General features: G+C 48.4%; 2 long non-coding RNA genes across 2 annotated transcripts; one reads left to right on the forward strand and one right to left on the reverse strand.

Annotated features, from left to right (window-relative positions):
• Nucleotides 1-34: 34 nt before the first annotated feature.
• LOC128088678 (uncharacterized) lies at nucleotides 35-4,579 on the forward strand. Its single transcript, XR_008210345.1, has 2 exons — nucleotides 35-170; nucleotides 4,354-4,579. It is a non-coding gene; the product is annotated as an uncharacterized LOC128088678 (long non-coding RNA).
• Nucleotides 3,014-4,688, reverse strand: LOC128088680 (uncharacterized). The gene is made up of 3 exons (XR_008210347.1): nucleotides 4,604-4,688; nucleotides 3,231-3,310; nucleotides 3,014-3,142 (listed from the first exon to the last, which is right to left on the reverse strand). It is a non-coding gene; the product is annotated as an uncharacterized LOC128088680 (long non-coding RNA).
• Nucleotides 4,689-12,223: the final 7,535 nt, after the last annotated feature.

A 12,223-nucleotide genomic window follows, 5' to 3' on the forward strand; every position in this document is an offset into this window, starting at 1 on the left:
GATCCGCGTGCAGCGCCCGCCCGGCCCGGCGGCGTCCCCGTCTGCGGGCGCGGCCGTCCCTCGCTGCTGCCGCGGCGCTCGGCGGACCCGGGAGCGCGCTCCCGTACCTGAGCCCGGCAGCGAGGGAGGGCCGGAGGCTCGCGGCCGTGGCAACGGGCAGCCTCTTCGCGGTAAGCGGAGGGACGCGGGAGGAGCGCGGAGCTGCCCGGAGGATGCGTGCGGCGCTGCGGCCGTGCGGAGCTCCCCGGGGGGTGCTGGGGTGCGGCAGCGCGGCGCTGAGCGCCTTGCGGGCCTGAGCTCCCCGCCGAGCTGCTGAGCTGCCCGGGGGCTCTTGAGCAGAACTGACGCGGGCGCTGCCCGTGGCTTTGTGAGCGCTCGCAGCCTGCGGTGTGGCCGAGAAACGGGCAGGGCACGGCCTTTTGCAGAGCAGGCGGATGTTCCTGCTGTTTCTCCTTAGGGTTTGCACTGGGAGTTGTAGAAGAGCCGTGCTGGCCTGGCCGTAGCAAGGTGTCACCAGGACTATGCTTGCCTCTGTGCTCATTGTCTCTGCCAATCTTGTGGTCCGCACAGCATTATGTTGTGCATTGCATCAGCTGGAATCACAAAATGTCACTTCTGCAGAGAACGGTCAGCATGCGTATTTCTAACTGGGATCCATGCAGCTCACTCCTCGACCTGCTACTGCTACTACTGCTAGCATTTCTTCAGTAGCAGTACAGATTTCTTTTTTCAGAGGTGCACTTTAGTAACCTGCACTTTAGTACAGATTTCTTTTTTCAGAGGTGCGCTTTAGCAGAGCTGCCTTTTACGCTATTCCCAGCAGATTCGGAGTGGCTCAGATATGTGGGTACAGGGCAGGATGCAGGTCAGTAGTTCTGTTTATATTCTGGACGTATGCACTTTCTCCAGGGATATCAAGACTTCCCTCCAGGGCTCTCTTTTGCCAACTGCCCATTATTTTGTTGATCGTCCCATCTCTGCGGTGTGGAGATGATGTTTGGATTGCATTGCAGTTAAGGCTCACGGGCAGCGCTCTCCCATCCTGCTGATGCTTCAGGTCCTGCAATGTTCCCAATTCTACAAGCATCCTGAGAACGATGATGAAAAAAAATGCTTGGCAGCAAGCTGGGGAATGGCCACTCAACACTGCGTCCAGCTGTCCCAGGAAGATTTTTCCAGTTCCATGTTTCTATATCCATAACAATCTTCTGTGCAGGCTCTGTCAGAGACACTGAAACATGAACTAGGCATCAGACACATAAAGCTGAGAGGGAGTGGGACGGGGAGGTTGGTTTCCTGTCCTTGGTACAAGGCCTTGCATGCATACTCCATGAGGAGAGGCTCTATATTGGAGTTCTGTGATGCGGGAAAAGAATGTGGTGCCAGCAATTCTTGGGCCTCCAAACTCAAGCTGCCATAGGTATGAAATCTCGTAATCACTCAATTTTATCAGACGCTGGAATTTTTGCTCCTATGTCTTTCTTACTCAGAAAAGATGTTTTAAAGCCTGATAGCTGTAATAGCTAGCAGAATTCTTGTTGAATGCAATAATAGCCAGTTTATATCTATCTGTTCTTGGTTCACAGTCAGTCTTCATCTGAAATGATTCCTTTACCTATCCTGCACTGACTCTAAGTGCACAGGCAGACAGGTTTATCACTGCTTGATCTGTTTTGCCAGACTAAGCCTAGCCAAACAAGCTGTGTTGGTGGGAAGAGTGAGGCTTTTAAACACACGCTGAGAGGGCGTGCTGCCGTAGCACTTGCACTTCCATCAGGTGTGGACGCCTTTGCAGGCCGATGCAGGAGGGGGACGCCTTATCCCGATGTGCATGGGTAACTTCTCCGTGCCCGATCTCTCCTCCCACTGCTCCGAGGATTCCTCTGGGGTTTTGCAGACATTCAAAGCCCGTGAGGAATGCACTCCTCACCCCACATAACAGAAAACACACAGCAGAGCAGCACAGGCATCTCAGGGCCCCATGCTGCTCCCACCCCCAACTGGGCAGGCAGTCTGAGGAGAGAGGAGTACATAATGAGAAGCATTTGCTGCCACAGCTATCTATAGTCTTTTGTTTAGGAGCAGGCGAGGCGTGGTCTTTCTTCCTGACCTCAGAGATGACGGCAGAGAACCCCGATGAGAAACAGGGAGTGCTCCGGAGCGAGCAGCCAGGCTGCTCAGCATGGGGGGGTGGGACGCCAGAATGCCCCGAAGGTTCGCTGAGTGGTGCTGTGCTCCCACAGGGGGGTGCGCTGTGCCCGGCGTCAGAGTCCGCCTTCAGTTCAAGGTGGACCAACGATGTCCTTGAGAGCAGCTCGGCAGAGAAGGACCTGGGGGTCCTGATGGACGAGAGGCTGAACATGAGGCAGCAGTGCGCTCTGGCAGCTCGAAAGGCCAATGGGATCCTGGGCTCCATCAGGAGAGGGGTGGTCAGCAGGGACAGGGAGGTGATCGTCCCTCTCTACTCGGCTCTTGTGAGGCCCCATCTGGAGTCCTGTGTCCAGGTGTGGAGCCCTCAGGACAAGAAAGACAGAGAGATCTTGGAAAGGGTCCAGAGGAGGGCGACTGAGATGAGCAGGGGGCTGGAGCACCTCCCCTATGAGGACAGGCTGAGGGAGTTGGGCTTGTTCAGCCTGGAGAAGAGAAGCTGCGGGGTGACCTCAGTGCAGCCTATCAATACCTGAAGGGAACCTACACCCAGGAGGGGAGTAAACTCTTCCAAAGGGCTGACAACAGCAGGACGAGGGGAAATGGATCCAAGTTGAGGGAGGGAAGATTGAGGTTGGATGTTAGGGGGAAGTTCTTCACAAGGAGAGCGGTTAGGGCCTGGAACGGGCTGCCCAGGGAGGCTGTGGATGCCCCGTCCTTGGCCGTGTTCAAGGCCAGGTTGGACGGGGTCCTGGGCAGCCTGATCTGAATGTGGATGTTTGGTGGCCCTGCTGGGCAGGGGGTTGGAACTACATGATCCTTGAGGTCCCTTCCAACCCGGCTGATTCTGTGATTCTGTGATGCTGGGGCTTTGACATGGGCTGAACAGCAAAGCATTTTCCCTTATCTTTCTTGCTGTTCCGATCACTTGGATGTGTGCTGAAGGTTATCAGCTGCATCAGTTTCTCTATCAGCTTCCATCTGGGAAAAAGCTCTGTGAATGATATAAAGGTGACATATGTGCACGGTGCAGAGCAGTAGGGCTGTACATTAATGATATTGGTACCTTTTTCTTTCATTACCTATTTGTCTTGTTGCTCTCAAATACTGCAAGAGACGAGGGCTGGACTCATCTGCTGATCTAGGATAATGTGGCAAAATCCTGGAGAACAGATGATACCAATCTCAGATCTCAATCCTGCTATTATTCAAGTATTACCACAGAGGCCTCTGTTACAAGGCAAAGCCTTGTCAAGCTAAGGCCAATAAGGCAAAATGTGGAGATAAGCAGCATGACCTCTAAGTCCTCTGCACACATGCAATTCCTGAGTGTGCATCCTAAATACTTTACAAAAGACAGCTATGTCATCAAAGGCAGTGATTGACAAAACAGCTTACAATCACAGGAACCAACTCCTAGTCATTTTTAAGAACCTGAAAAAAACAATAATCCAATATATTGTAAAGCAAAATAATCCACTGCCAAGGAATCATAGGATGGTTTGGGTTGAAAGCGACCTTTAAGATCACTTAGTTCCAACCCCCTGCTTTAGGTAGGGGGTCACCTGTCACAAGGTTGCTCAAAGCCCCATCCCTGGAGGTGTTCAAGGCCAGGTTGGATGGGGCCCTGGGCAGCCTGGGCTGCTGTGAAATGGGGAGGTTGGTGGCACTGCATTGGTGGGGGGTTGGAGCTTCGTGATCCTTGAAGTCCCTTCCAACCCCAGCCATTCCATGATTCTGTGATCCAGCCTGGCCTTGAATGCCTCCAAGAAGGAGGCAGCCTCTCTGGGCAACCTGTTCCAATGTCTCTTCGATGCTCAGTGGAATCTTTTCTCCTCTTTTTCAAAAAGAATGACAGAAAGAATTGTGGAAGATACCAAAAGATGTTGATTCCACTGATGATAGAAGAGAAGAAATAGGTAACTACCCTGTGGTTTGTAACAAAAATTAAAAAAGCACAGGAAACCATTATAAGGGATTTTAAAAGGTAGAAGATGTGGCGTGCTTTGTTGCATTATAGAAACTGTGCAGCAGAGATGAGGTGAGGATATAGCTAACGTACCAACCTGGAGAAAGAATATTTGCAGCAGCATTGTAATGGATTTAGGTTTACGAATCAAGGAGGGTGCAAAGAACAGACTGAGGAGATGTGAGGGCAATCAATACTGAGATGGGGTTTTGTTGTCTTTTGTTTTTGTTTTGCAGAGATCTTGGACCAGAGGATCGTGGGGAATTTCCTACAGCTGACGGTGATAAATGAAAATGGCATGTTTTGTGAAATTCTTGGACACTTCCTATAGTATCAGCTCTAGGCAAAATGGGAAGGGTTGTTGTTGCACACTGTGAGAGGGAGTGAAGACTGTCATTAACTACAAGCACTGTACATTGCTGAGCAAGATAATAATAAGTCTATTTATAACACCAGTGGAAATACGATTGTGTGAGATTTGCTTACCTGTTTTATTCCTTGCAGTACTGTGGTCTTTTAGAATCTCCTTTCTAATAGATTACAGCGTCATGAAGTCATATTGTCAATTCTGTGTTGAAGGACAGAAGCTTGATTTAGGCAGAGCTGTGGTCATGTCTTTCTTTAAAAATACCTGAGCTGTCTGGAAAATGCCTGCAATGAAGTCTTGCAGGAAGATGCTTTTCTACTTCAGATCAAGTGATACTGGCCCCCACCCTGGCATCCATCTCCTTGGTGGGAAGCACTCCTCAGCTCCTTACCCCCCATTAGAGTCCCTGTACTAAGGCAAAAAAAAGCTGGTGCTTTTTCTCATTGTCAGTAATGCATTACTGAACACAGATGAACTTGCATTCAGCGATGCGCTTGGCATTTCATGAATAAACACCCAAGGGACTCTGATACAGCAATTACATCATTTTATGCTGCATTCCACTTATGCTGGTGTTATTCAAAGACCTTATCACACCTTCTCAGTTTGCTTTCTCTAAACAACTCAGACTCATGTATTGTCTAGTGTTGGGTTTTTCAAAGACAAATGAGCAATACTGGATTCTGTAACTCACGATTAGGGAAGCTTCTGGCTGTCTTTAAGGTCCTGATGCATGAGGATGCTGTTCCTCCAGCCACGTTAACCTACAGCCCTAAGCATCTCCAAGCTCCCTCTGTGCACTGGATAGAAGGACTCTGCCCTGTGCTTCTCTCCAAAAGCAGTCATTAAACATGGTCTGTTTCATAGTTTCTTCAGTGACTTAAAGACCTTCAAAATCTGACTGTTACGTTGTTTGCTCCTCAAATGTGTGTCTCAATTCTCCATCAGTAGAGTGGTGAAAAGATCAAGTTTTGTATCTCCGAGGCAGAGTGTGTGAAAAAAAGGCATTTTGGCACCTCAGAAATGGATAAGGGATTTTTATAAAGCTTTTGGCAGTAGTGCATGAAGAGCTGGATAAACACTGGGCAGTAATTCATAAACTTTCGGTTTAAAATCTCTTGCTGTATGTAACAATGGATAATTGTCATCCAGGAGGGCTGTTGTTTCCATGAGAGTCCCACAGAGCAGTTTGTGGTTACTGGCTAATGGCTGTGTCCTGGAAAGCAGAAATGAAAGGATTGATTACATTAGATGGCCAATGAATCACGAGTTCTCAGTTTTATCACATAGTTAAACCAAAATCTATTTCGAAGAGGACATAAAGGCGGCAGTACTGTCCACAAAAAAGGATTGGCGCTACATAGGTGTATTTCAGTAGCACAGAGACTGCTGGCATCACGGCAGGGCGCTGGGATACGCACTGAAACCGTGCTGACTGCGGCTGCACGGGGAGGCGGCGCAGTCGCGTCCCTGGCGGCGCTCAAGGGGCGCCTGGAGGAGGAGCTGCGAGGTGTGGTTTGGTGCTGGGGGCGGCCGTGGTGCTGGGAGGATGCTTGGACTGGATGATCTTGTAGTCCCTTCCAACCTTGAGATTCTATGATTGTAAGTAGTAAGGAGTTGTGGTTTGAGGTGTCCCCTATAGTCAGAATAAAGGCAAACTCTTTAGTTTCAATATGGTTGTAAAGTTATCCGGAATGAATCTACCAAAGGGCTATCAGAAAATGAACTCCAATCTGGACTTGGACTCTAAGCCAATTTTCTCGTAGTCCTTGATGCATTATGCCTTCTCTTGCAGGTGGCCATTCCTTAGCTGCTTGATGTTTCAGGGAGCAGCAGCATTATAATGGCATATTTGCCATCTGACCTTGCGCTGCTTAGCCCAGATCTCCTCACCCACGTGATGCTAAAACCAGAATCACATTCACCAACTTCTTTGTAAGAGGCTCAGATAAACAGGGCTAGCAAAGGGGAGGTATTGCTCCAGTGTCTTAACTTCCGTTTCTCCAACTTTCCATTCTCAGATTCACCTTGTTGTTATCTCTGCTTTCAGGAACTCATAACCTAATACAGACATCCAGCCAGCCTCCAAGGAGTTTATGATCCATTAATATGGCCTTGTTTATAGCATCTGAGCCAGGATGTCATCACACTGGGGCCCCACACATAGATGGCAAGGAGGAAGCAATATAAATTATGCTGGGCCCTGCTTTCTTGTGGTGAGATCTCTACTTACCAAAAACTTCTGGCCTTTGTTCTGGGCTGGGAATGGTTTTTGTAATGGAGAGAGAGGCACTTTCTATTCTGAGTGGAGAAAGCAGTACCAGGGAAGGTTTTAATTATCTCTCATTTCAGAGAAGCCAGGCTGCAGTACAATTGCAGGAGCTGATGAACAGTGCAGTCCCAGTCCAGAGGAAGGATGCAGGAATGTTCTCATTCTTATGCTTACAAACAGCTATGAGATCCCCTCTCAGCCTTCTCTTTTCCATACTGAAGAGTTCAAAGTCCCTCAATCTTGCCTCATACAGGAGATGCTACAGGTTCTATTAATCTTTTGCCTTTCCACTGGCTGACAGGCAGAGCTCAGAGCGCTAATCGCAGAGCTCTGCTGTCAGCCACTCCTCAATCCGGGTAGGGTAAGGCTGTCTAACTGCACAGTGCTGCTATCTGAAGAGCAGAGAAGCACGATGGAGCCCAATGCTTCTTCGTAGTGGCAGACAATAGAATAGGAACAATTTCCACAATTACAGCTCGACTCATTCAGAGTGGACTTCAGGAAACATTCTCCATCAGGAGCGCAGTGCAGCGCTAGGAAAAGCTGCTCGCATGGGCTGAGTTCCTACCTTGCAAGGTTTCAATGCAGACCTGGCCTTGTGTTTTTGATAGCCCTGATTCAAAGGAGAGGTTGGGCTGTGCACGGATGGATGTCCCTTTTAACCATGATGGGATAAGTCTCGATGCACCTCATTGTCCACTCATATATCCCACAATTTCTAAGTATCATAACAAGAATGCTGTGGGAGACGGTGTCGGATGCCTTGCTGAAGTCAAGACAGCATCCACTGTTCTCCCTTCATCAACACTTCTCTTCCAATTGCTTGGAGATAGCATCCAGAACAAGCTTTCCAAGGACAGAAGTGAGGCTGACTGGCCTGTGGTTTTGCAGATCCTCCTTCTTGCCTTCTTTGAAGACTGGTGTGATACTGACTATCCTCCAGTCTTCAGGCATCTCTCCTGTTCTCCAGGACCTCTCAAAGATAAAAGAGAGTGGCTCAGCGGTCATTTCTGCCAGCTCCCTCAGCACACGTGGGTGCATCCCATCAGGGCCCATGGATTTGTGTGAGTTGGTTTTGGCCAGACACTCTCTAATCATATCCTTCTCAACTAAGGGGAAGGCTTCCATTCCCCAGGCTCTCTTATGTCCAGGGTCTGAGATTCCTGAGGCGCAGTCTGATTAGTAAAGCTAGAAGCAAACAAGGCATTCTGTATCTTCACCTTGCCAGCATCCCTTCTTGCCAGGGCCTCTACCTCATTCGGTAATGGACTCACATTTTCCTTAGTCTTCCTTTTACTGCTGACATACTTAAAAACACCTTGCTTGCTTGTTATCCTTGACTTCCTTTGCCAAATTTGATTCCAAGTGGGCCTTGGCCTTCCTCATTGCATCCCTACAGGCTCTAACAACATTCCTGTATTCCTCCTAACCAGACAGGCCCTTTTTCCACATTTTATAGACTTTCTTCTCACCTTTGAGTTTATCCATGAGCTCCTTGCTCATCCATGCAGGCCTTCTGCCAACTTTCCCCAACTTTTTCCTCTTAGCCGTGCACCAATCCTGAGCTTGGAAGAAGTTGTGTTTGAGGGCTGAGCAGCTCCCTCAGGCCTCCCTGCTTTCCAACGCTCAGCCCATGGGACACCTCCATGTACATCCTGCAAGAGGTCAGGGTTGGCAGTCCTACATGCTGCTTTGCTTCTTCCACACAAGATCCTGAACTCCATCATCTCGTGATTGCTGCATCTCACGTTGCCCCCAACCTTCATATCCCCAGCCAGCCCTTCCTTCTTAGTAAGAATAAGGTCCAGCAAAATCCTTCTTCTCGTGGCTCCTTCAGATAGCAGGGAATGTTGCAAGCATGTGGAAAATGCTCTTGTCTTAATTTTTATGCTTTGTATTGCAAGTTTTCCTTTAGTCTGGTGGTCAAACACCTTGGGTTCCTGGTATGAAAATTATCTGATCAGCATTTTTTCAAATGCTTTGGAGGAACCTTTTTGTTTATGTGTATCCATGTTCTTTCATTCCTCCTGTGCCGGTTCTCCATTTCATTACCCATATTTGCTGGTGATGCACGTGGTTCTTGCAGTTATGTGATCTGCAGTCTAATTTAACGTGTAACAGTGAGTTTTATCTTCAGAACAGTAGGATTCAGATTAAACTGGGATAGTTACTGGCATTTATAAATCATGAAACCACAAAGAGACTTAGTTTCATATTTTTTAAAACACATGATGCGGAACTTCTCTGAATTATCTTTTCCTTGACTTACTAACACACACTTTGGGAAAGAGAAGGAAGGGAGGAAGGGAGGGAGAGGGGGAAAAAGAAAAGGAGGGAGGGAAGGAGAGAAGATGAAAAGAAGAAAGCCGCAGGGCTAAATGCAGCGCTCCAGATGGTGCCTCACAAGGGCAGAGTAGAGAAGGACAGTCGCCTCCTTGTCCCTGCCTGCCACCGCTCTGCTGACGTAGCCCAGGACAGTGTTGTCCCTCCAGCTCTTTGTCCATCGGGACCCCAAGTCCCCCCACTCAGCTTGGTGTCATCAGCAAACTTGCTGAAGGTGCAATCGATCTGGCTGTCTGTGCCATTGATAAACATGCTGAAGAGCACTGGGGGTCACCACTTGTGACCGGCTTCCTCCTGGACACAAATCCATTGACAACAGCCCCCGGCTGTGACCGTCCAACCGTTTATTTATCCACCTAATAATCCAGCCTTCAAATCCATCCCTCTCCAATTTAGAGCTAAGGATGTGGTGTGGGGCCATGTCAAAAGCCTTGCACGATTCCAGTTGCCTTTCCTCTGTCTGCTGGTGGCATCACTTCATCATAGAAGGCCACCGGATTCGTCAGGCATGATCTGCCATTGGTGAAGCTATGCTGGCTCTCAGATCACCTCCTTATCTTGCATGTGCCTTAACATAGCTTCTGCTCCAAGATCTTCCCAGGCACAGAGGTGAGGCTCACCGGCCTGTAGTTCCCTGGGTCTTCCTTTTTCTCCCTTTCTTAGAAATGGGAGTGATGCTTTCCTTTTTCCACTCAGCAGGGACTTTGCCTGACAGCCGTGATTTTTCAGATGTGATGGAGTGAGGCCTGGCAGGTACATCAGGCAGCTCCTTAGAACACTAGGGTTCATATTGTTCAGCTCCATATTCATACTTGCACATATTCAGCTCTGCTCTTACACTGGCAGGGATTTTGCTCATCCCACCCCCGCTTAGAAGTTCAGGGACATGAGAGAGATGTAGGAAGCCTGAATGTTCATGAAGACAGGGGCAAAGAACTCATTAAGCACTCAGCCTTGTCCATGTCTGAGACCAGCTCTGCCTTCTCGTTTAACAGGAGGAGTGCACTCTCCTTTGCCTGTCTGCTCTGCCAAACCTACCTAAAGAAACCCTTCTTGTTGTTTTTCACATCCCTCATCAAGTTTCATTCCATCTGCACCTTGACTTTCATGATCCTAGCCCTGCATATCTGGACAGCATCCCTTTATTCTTCCCAGGCAACCCATCCCTGCTTCCACTGCTTATGTTTTTCTTTTCTTTTTTTTTTCTTTTTCATCAGCTATCCACAGCCTAGTTAAGTAGAACTGTGACACAGAAATCCTTGATCCAAGAACAGGGCATTTGTTTTTAAATGAAATGCATTTTTGGGACCAAACTGCTCAACTCCATTGATCTTCAGAACACAGTGGAACATGATGACAGATGATGACTGAAGCAAGGTTAAGTAGTGGACATTTACTTCACCTCATAGAATCACAGACTGACTCGATTTGGAAGGGACATTACAGATCATCTGGTTCCAGCTCCTCTCTCAGGGTTGCCAACCAGGTACCAGATTGAGTTGCCCAGGGCCCCATCCAGCCTCGCCTTGAACATCTCCAGGGATGAGGTATCCAAAACCTCTCTGGGCAGCCTGTTCCAGCATCTCACCACCTTCTGAGTGAAAAAAATCCCCCTAACATCTAATCTAAATCTGCCTTCTTTTAGTTTGAAACTGTCCTCCTTTGTGCCCCTGGTCATAGAAGGAAATGAGGTTTGAAAGGCAGGTCGTAGAATCATAGAATCATAGAGTCACCAAGGTTGGAAAAGACCTCAAAGCTCATCCAGTCCAACCGTTCACCTATCACCAACAGCTCCCACTGAACCACGTCCCTCAACACAACATCCAGCCTTTGCTTGAACACCCCCAGGCTCGGTGACTCCACCACCTCCCTGGGCATCCATTGCAGTGCCTGACCACCCTCATCTCCTTCTATAACAAGTGACCTGCCTTGTGGATGAGGGAAGGGCTGTTCACACAGCCTGCCTCATCTTCAGCAAAGCCTTTTACGCTGTCTTCTGTAGTATTTTCCTGAAGAAGCTGGCAGCCCATGGCTTGGACAGGCACTCTTTGGTGGGTAAAAAATGGCTGGATAGCCCAGCCCGGAAAGTGGTGGTGAATGGAGTTAAATCCACCAGCTGGCACCAGTACAAGAGGGAGCAGCATCAAGTTGCTCCAGAGGAGATTCAGGTTGGATATTAGGAAGAAGTTCTTCTCAGAAAAAAGTGGCTAGGCATCGGGACAGGCTGACGGGGGAGGTGGTAGAGCCACTGTCCCCGGAGGTGTTGAAGGAAGGGTGGATGTAGTACCCAGATGATCTTAGAGGTCTTTTCCAACTTCAATGATTTTATGACTTTATGATTCTGTCAGACAGTGTAAACAGTCAGCCTCCATCCTCATTATAAGCTCCTTTTAGTATGGAAGCACGGGAAGGCTGCAGTGAGCTCTCCCCTGCGCCTCCTCTTCTCCAGGCTGGACAAGCACGCTTCTCTCAGCCTGTTTCCAAAGGAGAGGTGCTCCAGCCCTCTGAGCATCTTCATGGGCTTCTCTGGACCTGCTCCAGCAGCTCCATGTCTTTCTTGTGCTGGGGGCTGAGACCTTAAACTTCTTATGGCGAAGGCCCAAAAGCAGCCGGCTGCAATCAGAGTAAGCCTGCGCTTGAAGCCTGTCTGATCCTCTACACAAAACAACAAACCAGTTGAAATTATAACATGCTCTATCACACTCCATGCCATTTTTGTTTAAAAGTGCTGCATCTGTTTAGACATGTGTTCATGTAGTAAGATGTCTCAGCGGGAAAAGTTGTCAGAAGGAATATTTGAAGCTTAAGGTGTTCCTTCAGTATTTCTGGTGCTTTGAACGTAAAAAAAAGTCGCCTCTGATACAGTTTGCAGTTGATGCTGATATTGGTAGAAATATAAACAGAGATGTAATAAACAGTGAAATGCAAAGCATTTTCATGATTATGTGTCTGCCCAGAAAAATAAGGCTGAAGTGCTTTACAGTGGTAGCAGACAAGCTAAAACTCAGTACTGCAGCAAACAGAGCTAGAGCTACCTTAGGATGCATGAAGATGGAAGAAATCACTGTAAATCTACATCCTGTTGTGTTAATTTTGTCACAAGAGTTGCTGGAGGATTGAAGAA

Source organism: Tympanuchus pallidicinctus, unplaced genomic scaffold (assembly GCF_026119805.1).
Source record: "Tympanuchus pallidicinctus isolate F22 unplaced genomic scaffold, pur_lepc_1.0 scaffold36, whole genome shotgun sequence".
NCBI classification, from domain to species: domain Eukaryota; kingdom Metazoa; phylum Chordata; class Aves; order Galliformes; family Phasianidae; genus Tympanuchus; species Tympanuchus pallidicinctus.